At 42.1% G+C, this 10,176-nt stretch overlaps 1 long non-coding RNA gene across 1 annotated transcript in view; it reads left to right on the top strand.

Moving 5' to 3' along the window:
* The first annotated feature begins 1,987 nt into the window (after nt 1-1,987).
* The window catches only part of LOC140481914 (uncharacterized), a 29,742-nt gene continuing 21,553 nt past the window's right edge, over nt 1,988-10,176 (top strand). Inside the window, exon 1 of the long non-coding RNA XR_011961635.1 lies at nt 1,988-2,084. This is a non-coding gene — a long non-coding RNA (uncharacterized lncRNA). The remainder of the gene's footprint in view (nt 2,085-10,176) is intronic.

Genomic DNA, 10,176 nt, shown 5'->3' with positions numbered 1-10,176 from the left:
TGATTTTTAACTTTGTACACCCCAGTCCAACACCGGCATCTCCAAATCAAGCTACATTTAAGCATTGTGAGCGTCTTTCATTCTTGAACTCTCTTCATGCATATTCAAAATCACATTAAATGCTGCGTTGTACATCACAATCAGTATACCTGTAGTTAACAAGCAGCTCAGAGTTTGCATGCTGCCTACCTCACCTTACATACTGTAATGGTAACAATGTTTGTGTACAATAGAAATATTAAAACCAACAAACCTGGGAGACAAGGAGGGAAGCTTTCCATCATCAGAGCCATAATAAAAATAATAAGCAGCTGGAAAAACTCAGCAGGGCAACAGCATCTCATAGAGTCATAGAGATGTACAGCACGGAAACAGACCCTTCAGTCCAACCCATCCATGCCTACCAGATATCCCTACCCAATCTAGTCCTACCTGCCAGGACCCAGCCCATATCCCTCCAAACCCTTCCTATTCATATACCCATCCAAATGCTTTTTAAATGTTTCAATTCTACCAGACTCCACCACATCTTCTGGCAGCTCATTCCATACAGGTACCACCTTCTGTGTGAAAATGTTGCCCTGAGGTCTCTTATATATCTTTCCCCTCTCACCATAAACCTGTGCCCTCTAGTTCTGGACTCTGCCACCCCAGGGAAGAGACTTTTGTCTATTTATCCTATCCATTCCCCTCATAATGTTGTAAACCTCGATAAGGTCACCCCTCAGCCTCCAACGCTCCAGGGAAAACAGCCCCAGCCTGTTCACCCCCTATAGCTCAAATCCTCCAACCCTGGCAACATCCTTGTAAGTCTTTTCTGAACCCTTTCAAGTTTCACAACACCTTTCCGATACGAAGGAGACCAGAATTGCACACAATATTCCAACAGTGGCCTAACCAATGTCCTGTACAGCTATGACACGACCTCCCAACTCCTGTACTCAAAACTCTGACCAATAACTGAAAGCATACCAAACGCCGCCTTCTCTATCCTATCTACCTGCGACTCCATTTTCAAAAAGCTATGAACTTGCACTCCAAAGTCTCTTTGTTCAGCAACACTCCCTAGGACCTTACCATTAAGTGTATAAGTCCTACTAAAATTTGCTTTCCCAAAATGCAGCACCTCGCATTTCTCTGAATTAAACTCCATCTGCCACTTCTCAGCGCATTGGCCCATCTGGTCAAGATCCTGTTGTAATCTGAGATAACCTTCTTCACTGTCCACTTCACCTCCAATTTTCGTGTCATCTGCAAACTTACTAACTGTACCTCTTATGCTCGCATCAAAATCATTTATATAAATGACGAAGAGTAGAGGGCCCAGCACCAATCCTTGTGGCACTCCACAGGTCACAGGCCTCCAGTCACAAAAACAACCCTCCACCACCACCACCCTCTGTCTTCTACCTTTGAGCCAGTTCTGTATCCAAATGGCTAGTTCTCCCTGTATTCCGTGAAATCTAACCTTGCTAACCAGTCTCCCATGGGGAACCTTGTCGAACACCTTACGGAAGTCCATATAGATCATATCTACTGCTCTGCCCTCATCAATCCTCTTTGTTACTTCTTCAAACAACTCAATCAAGTTTAAGAGACATGATTTCCCACGCACAAAGCCATGTTGACTATCTCTAATCAGTCCTTGCCTTTCCAAATACATGTACATCGTGTCCCTCAGGGTTCCCTCCAACAACTTGCCTACCACCAACGTCAGGCTCACTGGCCTATAGTTCCTTGGCTTGTTCTTACAACTCTTCTTAAAGAGTGGCACCACGTTAGCCGACCTCCAGTGGAAAGAAAGAGTTAATGTTTCAGGTCAAGGCCTTGCATCAGAACTGGAATGCGATAGAAATAGTAATGTTTTTTAATCTGGTGAAAAAGGAAGAAAGGCCACAGGATGTTTATGCACAGCCATTAATAATGTTTAAATTACTGAATTAGTAATCCAGAGGCAAAAGCAGAAATTGCTGGAAAAGGTCAGCAGGTCAGACTTCATCTATGGAGAAGAAGCCAAGTGAACATTTCAGGTGCAGTGACCCTTCTTCAGGAAAGTGATCCAGAGGACCAGGCTAATGAATCAGGTAAGAGTTCATATCCAACCACAGACAGCTAAGGAATTTAAATTCAGCTAATTAAATAAATCTGGAGACATACCAATAATGATGACCATGTAATTTCTGAATTATCATTAAAAAACTCATCACTTCTGCCCTTTAGGCAAGGATATCTGTGATTCTTATATAGCCAAGTCTAAAGCCAGTCTGGGTGGTACATGGGAGAAAATCATGCAGTGCACTACTCTCCTTCCTTGTAGATTAAGTTCACCTATTTTAAAGGGCCTGCCACCCTGGCTTCCAGTTTCTTTCAGGTGACTATAGTCCAAGCAAAGAACCACCCCACTCCACCCCCCACCCCCCTGCCAACCACCGCCACCACCACCATCAAAAAAACACAGGGCCCAGAGACTGTTCTGCTTTAGCTGATGTGACTCCAGACCCACAACTATGGGGTTGAGTCTTGGCCACCCAACTGCTTCAGAAAACGCACTCAGTTTTCAAGAAGATGGCTCACCATCACCTTCTCGAGAACAGATGGAAATGGGCAGTGAATGAGGTTTACAATCTGTGAACTAATTCAAAATTAACTCTGAACAGGTGTAGATTAGTCATACATCACATTTCCTGACCCTTATGTCTCAACTTCACCTTTCTACTCCGTTCTCTACTCTGTACTTCAATTTAGTTTCCCTTTTTAATGCATGTATTTGCCACAACCACTCCATGTGCTAACCATTCCAACCACCCTAAAAGAAATTTCTCCTAATTTTTTTTCTCATTTTTTAAAATTAGCTAATCTGCCACTTCTGACGCCCGAGATTTGTATTTCCCCACAAGTGGAGATGATAGCTTGACATCCACTCAAAACTGAAAGATTCAATAGCGTTATTAGTGAGTAAATTAAACCATTTAGACCAGCCCAAACTTCTTCTATTCATTCATGAAATGTGGGCATTTCTGACTGGGAGAAAAAGAGGATTGCAGGTGCTGGAGATCCGAGTCGAGGGTGTGGTGCTGGAAAAGCACAGTGGGCCAGGCAGCATCTGAGGAAGAGGAGAAACGACGTTCCTGGCAAGAGCCCTTCATCAGGAATGAGGCTTGTGAGCTGAGGGGCTGGAGAGATAAATGGGAAGGGGGTGGAGCTGGGGGGAAGGTAGCTGAGAGTGTGATAGGTACACTGAGGTGGGGGTAATGGGGGGGGAGTGGAACAGATAGGTAGAAAGGAAGATGGACAGGTAGGACAGTTCATGAGGGCGGTGCCAAATTGGAAGTTTGGAACTGGGATAAGGTGGGAGGGAGGGGAAATCTGGTGAAATCCACATTGATGCAGTGTGGTCGGAGGCTCCCAAGGCGGAAGATGAGGCATTCTTCCTCCAGGCATGGTGAGGGTGTGGCAATTGGAGGAGGCCCAGGGCCTGCATGTCCATGGTGGAGTGGTAGGGGGAGTTGAAGTGTTTGGCCACGGGGCAGTGGGGTTGGTTGGTGTGGGTGTCCTGGAGATGTTCTCTGAAGTGCTCTGTTAGTAGGCGTCCTGTCTCCCCAGTGTAGAGGAGACCGCATCGCTGACTGGGCCAATATTTGTTACCAGTTCTTGTTAATTGCCCTTGAGACACTGACAGTGAGATGACTTCAACTGCTGCAATCCAACTGGTCATAGTGCTGATGGGATGAAAGTTCCAGAATGTTGACTCAAACGATGAAGGAAAGACTATAATGTTCCCAATCATTACGTTATGTGGCCTTGAGTGGGACATGCAGAAGTTTCTACAGAAGGACCGTTAGTATTTCTAACCATTAATGAGGCTGAGCTGCCGAAGCTACTTTCAGTAAGCTGGCAACAGAAAGTTACATTTCCAATACACTTCTAATGCAGGAAAGCAGACTCTCAGATGTAATGGAGAAAACAGATGTTGGTTCTTTATAAGAACAACTCAGCCACCTCCACCCCCACATTTTTCTGATAACGTTGCAAATCTTTTCTGTTCAGATAATTATCCCTTTTGAAAGCTACAATTGAAAGCTGTCACTGTCACCTTCTCAGGCAGTATGTTCTAGTTTCGAAGTAAACCACAAAATGTTGCATCTGGGACAGCATCTGTGGAGAGAAGCAGAATTTTCCCCAGCAACAGCAGGAGTCAGGAAAGTCCCTGGATTTGCATGCTGGGAGCGGGGTGCTGGCTGAAGTCAGGTCAGTCAACCTGAGAGAAAGTTCAAATGCAGGCGCAGGTTGCTAGCAGTGTGGAGGCTGTCTGATTTAAAAGGCCAAAACAAACACTGAACAACCACTGGCAGCCATGCAAGAGCCAAAACAGCTGACTTGATGGACAGTTCTGTTTGTCTGATCTCCATCAATGTCATAATGTTTGTTCACAGAAAGATTAAGTGGTTTCAATTGCCTTACAGTTGCGTACATTGAAACTTCAAAATGTCTGGATGATTGACACGTTACAATTTTATTGCTATCGAGTGGAAAGGAGTCCTTTTCAATATAGTGAAAAAAATAACTATTTTTTTTAAAGTATTTCTTTTTACACATACAACTGCCACTGTAAGTTTTATTGCTTCCACACAGTGGATACCCAGTGACTGGGCATGGAAGTGTGATTAACTTGGCATTGGGTGAGAGAGGAAAGGTGGGTGGGTCTTAGCTTGGTCTGGGCACTATGTGGAAGTCCTTTTTGTAGTTGCCTTTCAAAAGGTTCCCTCATGCAGACTACATTTTACGACACCTCGGATGTGACATGAACAACAAATTGGGCAAAAACTTGTTTGGATTCCGTGAAATTGCAGAGAAATAGGCCATGCTCGTTTCCTCAATGTCAGCAGCCAGGTTGGGACTGTCAGGTGCAGGCTCGTGACTCCAACAATTGCCTTTAATTGAATTAGCTTTATTGTCGCATGTACCTCAAATAAGTACATTGAAAAGTTTATAGGTTGCCACTTACAGTGACATCTTAGGTACAAAAGATCCCTAGGTACACATTCGTCAGTGCAAGTTCTTAGGAAAATAATTAGAAAATAAAGATATTAAAATATCCAGCATTGAAGATTGCAGAAATAATTTAGAAAATAGAAAAATGAAAATGTTCAGAACAGTGGTCCTTCCAAACCAGTCCACACAGGTACCTAGCCTCCAAGCCTCGTCTCCAGACTGCAATAGGCTTCACCTGAAGGCCTGGAGACCACTCTGGAATCACCTCAAGACTGGACGTCCACACTGAGGCCAACATGGCATGGCCTCAACTGTGCTCTGTTAAAATCTGAAAGTCAAAGTGGATGGGAATCCTGGAATTGAGTCCTAACCTCCACTTTTAAAGGGTTCCCAAAGCCATAAGGAACAGAAGTTAACAGTAGATCATTCAGTCCAACAAGTCTTCTCCACAATTCAATGAGAGCTTGATCACTTCACTTTTCTGCTTTACTTCCATAATCCATGATTTCCTCACTGATTTTAAAAAATCTGTCTATCTGAGCCATGAATATACTAATTGACCGAGTCTCAACAGCTCTGTGTAAAGAATTCCACAGATTCACAGCCACTGGGAGAAGAAATTCCTTCTCATCTCTATCTTTTATGTGTGACCCCTTATTTTGAGATTATGCCACTTAGCTATAGAATGTTTCACAGGGAGAAACAACCTTTCTGCATCTATCCTGTCAAATTCCCGAATAACCTTGAATGTTTCAAAATGTTGGCCTCTCATTCTTCTAAATTGCAGTGAGTACAGGTCCAGTCTAGTCACCCTCTCCTTCTAAGTCAGTCCCTCCATACTTCTTTAGAGTAAAAAAAAACTGCAGATGCTGGAATCCAAGGTAGATAGACAGGAAGTTGGAAGAACACAGCAAGCCAAGCAGCATCAGGAGGTGCAGAAGTCGACGTTTCAGGTGTAACCCTTCTGAAGGGTTACACCCAAAACATCAACTTCTGCACCTCCATACCTGTTATCAGCCTAGTGAACTTTGTCTGAACAACCTCCAATACTACAATATCATTTCTTAGATAACAGGCCCAAATCTGATCATAGTATTCATCTGTGGTCAGACTAGCGTCTGACTGGAGGCAAAACCTCCCTACTTTTATACTCAATTCACTTTGAAATAAAGGCCAAAATTCCTTTTATCACCCATTGAAATTGGATTCTACCTTTTTGTGATTCATGAACAAGGATGTCCAAATCCTTCTGTTCAGTAGCTTTCTGCAGTATTTCTCGATTTAGATAAAATTCAGCTTTTCTATTACTACTGCCAAAGTGCATAAACTCACATTACTTCAAATTATATACCATCAGCCAAGTTTTTGCCCACTCACTTCAGCTATCTGTATCCATCTGCAGATTCTTTGTATCATCCTTACACTCATCTTCTAACCTATTTTTGTGTCCTCTGCAATTTATTTTTATTTTATTAAACAAATTACAAAACACAGTTTACAAAAAACAGTTAACATTTACAGCTGTATACAACAGCAATTTTAAAAGGGAGAGAAGCAGCAAAGCCAGGCCCCAAACCCTACCGTTCAACCAGTTTACAGGGAGATGAGGACAAACCTCAAATCCCAGTTTCACATAAAAAGACGGTGACAATGACATTTGTACATAAAAGGACAATCCAGTTACATAGAAAAAAGTGCATACAATACAGACCCAGCAAGCCCCCATCCCCCCCACCTTCTGACCACTGTAAGGCAGCCCGCCCCCTACCCACCTTCCTCTGCAATCTTAGCTGTGATATGTTCATTTTCCTCATCCAAGTCATTAATATCTGTTGTTAATTATTGTGGTCCCAGCACTGGTCCCTAAGGCAAATCACTAATTACACCAGAAAATACTCCCTTATCCCAATTCTCTAATCTTCCACCCATGATAATATACTGCCTCCAATATCATGGATTCTTATTAAGTAGCCTAATGTGTGGCAAATGCCTTCTGAAAATCTAAATATATTACATCCACTGCTTCCCCATTATTAATCCTGTTTGTTACCTCCCAAAGAATTCTAGTAAATTTGTCAAGTATTACTTCCCCTTCATGAAGCCTCACTAACTCTGCTTGATTATATGATTTGTTTCTAAATCCTCTGTAATTACATACTTTATAATGGACAAAATGAGAGATACCTTTTTGTCTCTTTTTTTTAAATGAAGATGTTACATTGGCAACCTGAGTCAGCAAGATCCAATCCAGTGTTTCAATTTAGCTCAACACGACCCAAAATGTTAACTCCATCTCTCTTTGTGGTTGCTATTTGACCTTTGGTGTATCTCCAGCACTTCTGATTTTATTTCAGATTTCCAGCATCTACAGCTGCCTAATAAAAAAGATCAGATTTCCAGCATCTACAGCTGCCTAATAAAAAAGATTTGTCCTCATGTTGCTTCTGATTCTCTCATTATTGAATCAGCTTCCTTTAGTATCTCTCCACCAGTGGAACAATTGATAATTTATAAGTGCAGGATTTCTCAGTATTTAGCACTGAATTACTCTCACCATTATATGAAAGAAAGACTTGGATTAAAACAGTATCTTTCACAAATCCAGGACAATTAATGTGCAGCTGATGCTACACTCCTTAAAATGTAGCTGCAGCAGTGCAGAAAACAAAGGAAAACACAAAGTTCCCTAACAACAATCAGATAATAATTAGATTTTCTACTCCGAATCATAATCTCTAGAGTGTGGAAGCAGTTTAATTGGCCCATTTAGTCCAAACTGTCCCTCTGAAGAGCATCCCACCCAGATCCAATCCCTACCCTTTGCCTGTAAGCCTGCATTTCCTGGTGTGGTTTACCTACCTAGCTTGTGCATCCCTAGACACCATGGGCAATTTAGTGTAGCCAATCCACATCTTTGGACTGTGGAAGGAAACAGGAGCACCTGGCGGAAACCCACGCAGACAGAGAGAGAATGTGCAGAATCCACACATAGCCTCCCTAGGCATCTGCAGTTCATTGTTTTTAAAGAGATATTGATGGACTGTATGAATGTGCATAACTGTGGCACATGAATTTCAATGTAGGCAAATGGAAGCTCATACACTCTAGATCTAAAAGGTGTAGGACAGCATATTGTGAGAAGTTTTAAACAGACCTGGCTGTCCAGGTACATATATCATCTTGTCATAAACAGCTACAAGCTATAATCAGAAAAAATTCTATTGAAATGACCTGAATGTCTAGAAGGGTAAAAAAGCAAGGATTTAGAAGTCATGCTTCAATTTTACAAAGCAGTGGTTAGAGCACATCTAAAGTACTGTCAACAGTTCTGGGCACCACAGGTTATGAAGGATATATTCTTGGAAGATGTGCAGTATAGATTTACCAGAATAGATATCTGTTCTCCAGTTATCAAATTTCACAGAAAGACTGTACAAACCATGATCATATTTCTGAGAATTTAGAAGTTTAAAGGATGGCTTGTTTGAAATTATCACAATTTTCAAGATATCACTATTTATCTCCCCAAGAACCTAGCTTCCATAATCTTCTCCACAGTAAATACTCCTGCCAAGAGTTCATTTAGTATCTCAGCCATTTTCTGCCGTTCCATACTTAGGCAGCCTTGCTGATCTTGAAGGAGCCCTATTCTCTTCCTAGTTACTGTTTTGCCCTTAATGTGCTGATAGAATCTCATTGGATTCTCTTTAACTCTCTTTGCCAAAGTTATTTCATGTACCGTTTTTGCCCTTCTGACTTTTCTCAGTATATTCCAACTGCCCTTATATTCCTCATGGGATTCACTTGATCCCAGCTGTCTATACCTGACATATGCCTCCTTTTTCTTGACCAGAGGCTCAAATTTTTCTAGTCATCCAGTATTCCCTACACCTACCAGCCTTACCCTTCACACCAACAGGAATATACTGTCTCTGAACTCATTATCTCATTTTAAAGGTCTTCCACTTCCTAACCATCCTTTTACCTGAAAATAGCTCACCCCAATCAGCTTTGAAAGTTCCTGCCTAATACTGTCAAAATGAATGTGGCACATGAATTTCAATATAGGCAAATGAAAGCTCATACACCAATTTAGAACTTTAACTTTTTGATCAGTACTATCCTTTTCCATAACTATTTTAAAACCAGTAGAATTATGATCACTTGACCCAAAGTGCTCCCCTACTGACACCTCTGTAAATTGTCCTGCCTTATTTCCCAATGGAACGTCAAGTATTTCTTCTTCTCTAGTGGTTATATATAAATATTGAATAAGAAAGTTTTCTTGTAAACACTTCACGAATCCCTCCTCATCCAAACCATTAATACTATGTCAGTCCCAGTCTATGAGGAGAAAGTGAGGACTGCAGATGCTGGAGATCAGAGCTGAAAAATGTGTTGCTGGAAAAGCGCAGCAGGTCAGGCAGCATCCAAGGAACAGGAAAATCGACGTTTCGGGCATCAGCCCTTATTCAGGAATGAAGAAGGTGTACCAAGCAGGCAAAGGTAAAAGCCCCCCACCTTTTATCTTAGCCTACTTGGCACACCTTCCTCATTCCTGAAGAAGGGCTGATGCCCGAAACGTCGATTTTCCTGTTCCTTGGATGCTGCCTGACCTGCTGCGCTTTTCCAGTAACACATTTTCAGCTCAGTCCCAGTCTATGTTTGGAAAATTTAAATCCCCAACCATTGTACAGTGGAGCAGCACAGTGGCTCAGTGGTTAGCATTGCTGCCTCACAGGTACTCAGGTTCAATTCTAGCCTCGGGCCACTGTCTTTGTGGAGTTTACACGTTTTGCAAAGATACATGATTTGGATGTGAATATAGGAGGCATGATTGGTAAGTTTGCAAATAACATCAAAATAGGTAATGTAGTGGACAGTGAAGAAAATTTATCTCAGAGCACAAAGGGACCTTGATTAGATGGGCCAAGGAGTGGTAGATGGAATTTAATTTAGCTAAATGTGAGATGTTGCATTTTTGTAAGGCAAACCAGGACAGGACTTAGACAGTTAATAGTAGGGCCCTGGGAAGTGTTGCCGACCAGAGACCCCTAAGGTGCAGGTGCGTAGATCCTTGAAAGTGGAGTCACAGGTAGACAGGGTGGCGAAAAAGGTGTTTGTCACACTTACCTTCATTGGTCAGAACATTAAGTGTGGGCATTAGGATGTCATGTCATGTCT

This window comes from Chiloscyllium punctatum, chromosome 10, assembly GCF_047496795.1.
Source record: "Chiloscyllium punctatum isolate Juve2018m chromosome 10, sChiPun1.3, whole genome shotgun sequence".
Classification (NCBI taxonomy): domain Eukaryota; kingdom Metazoa; phylum Chordata; class Chondrichthyes; order Orectolobiformes; family Hemiscylliidae; genus Chiloscyllium; species Chiloscyllium punctatum.
Note: the sequence above shows the minus strand (reverse complement) of the source record. Positions and strands in the feature narration are given on the sequence as shown.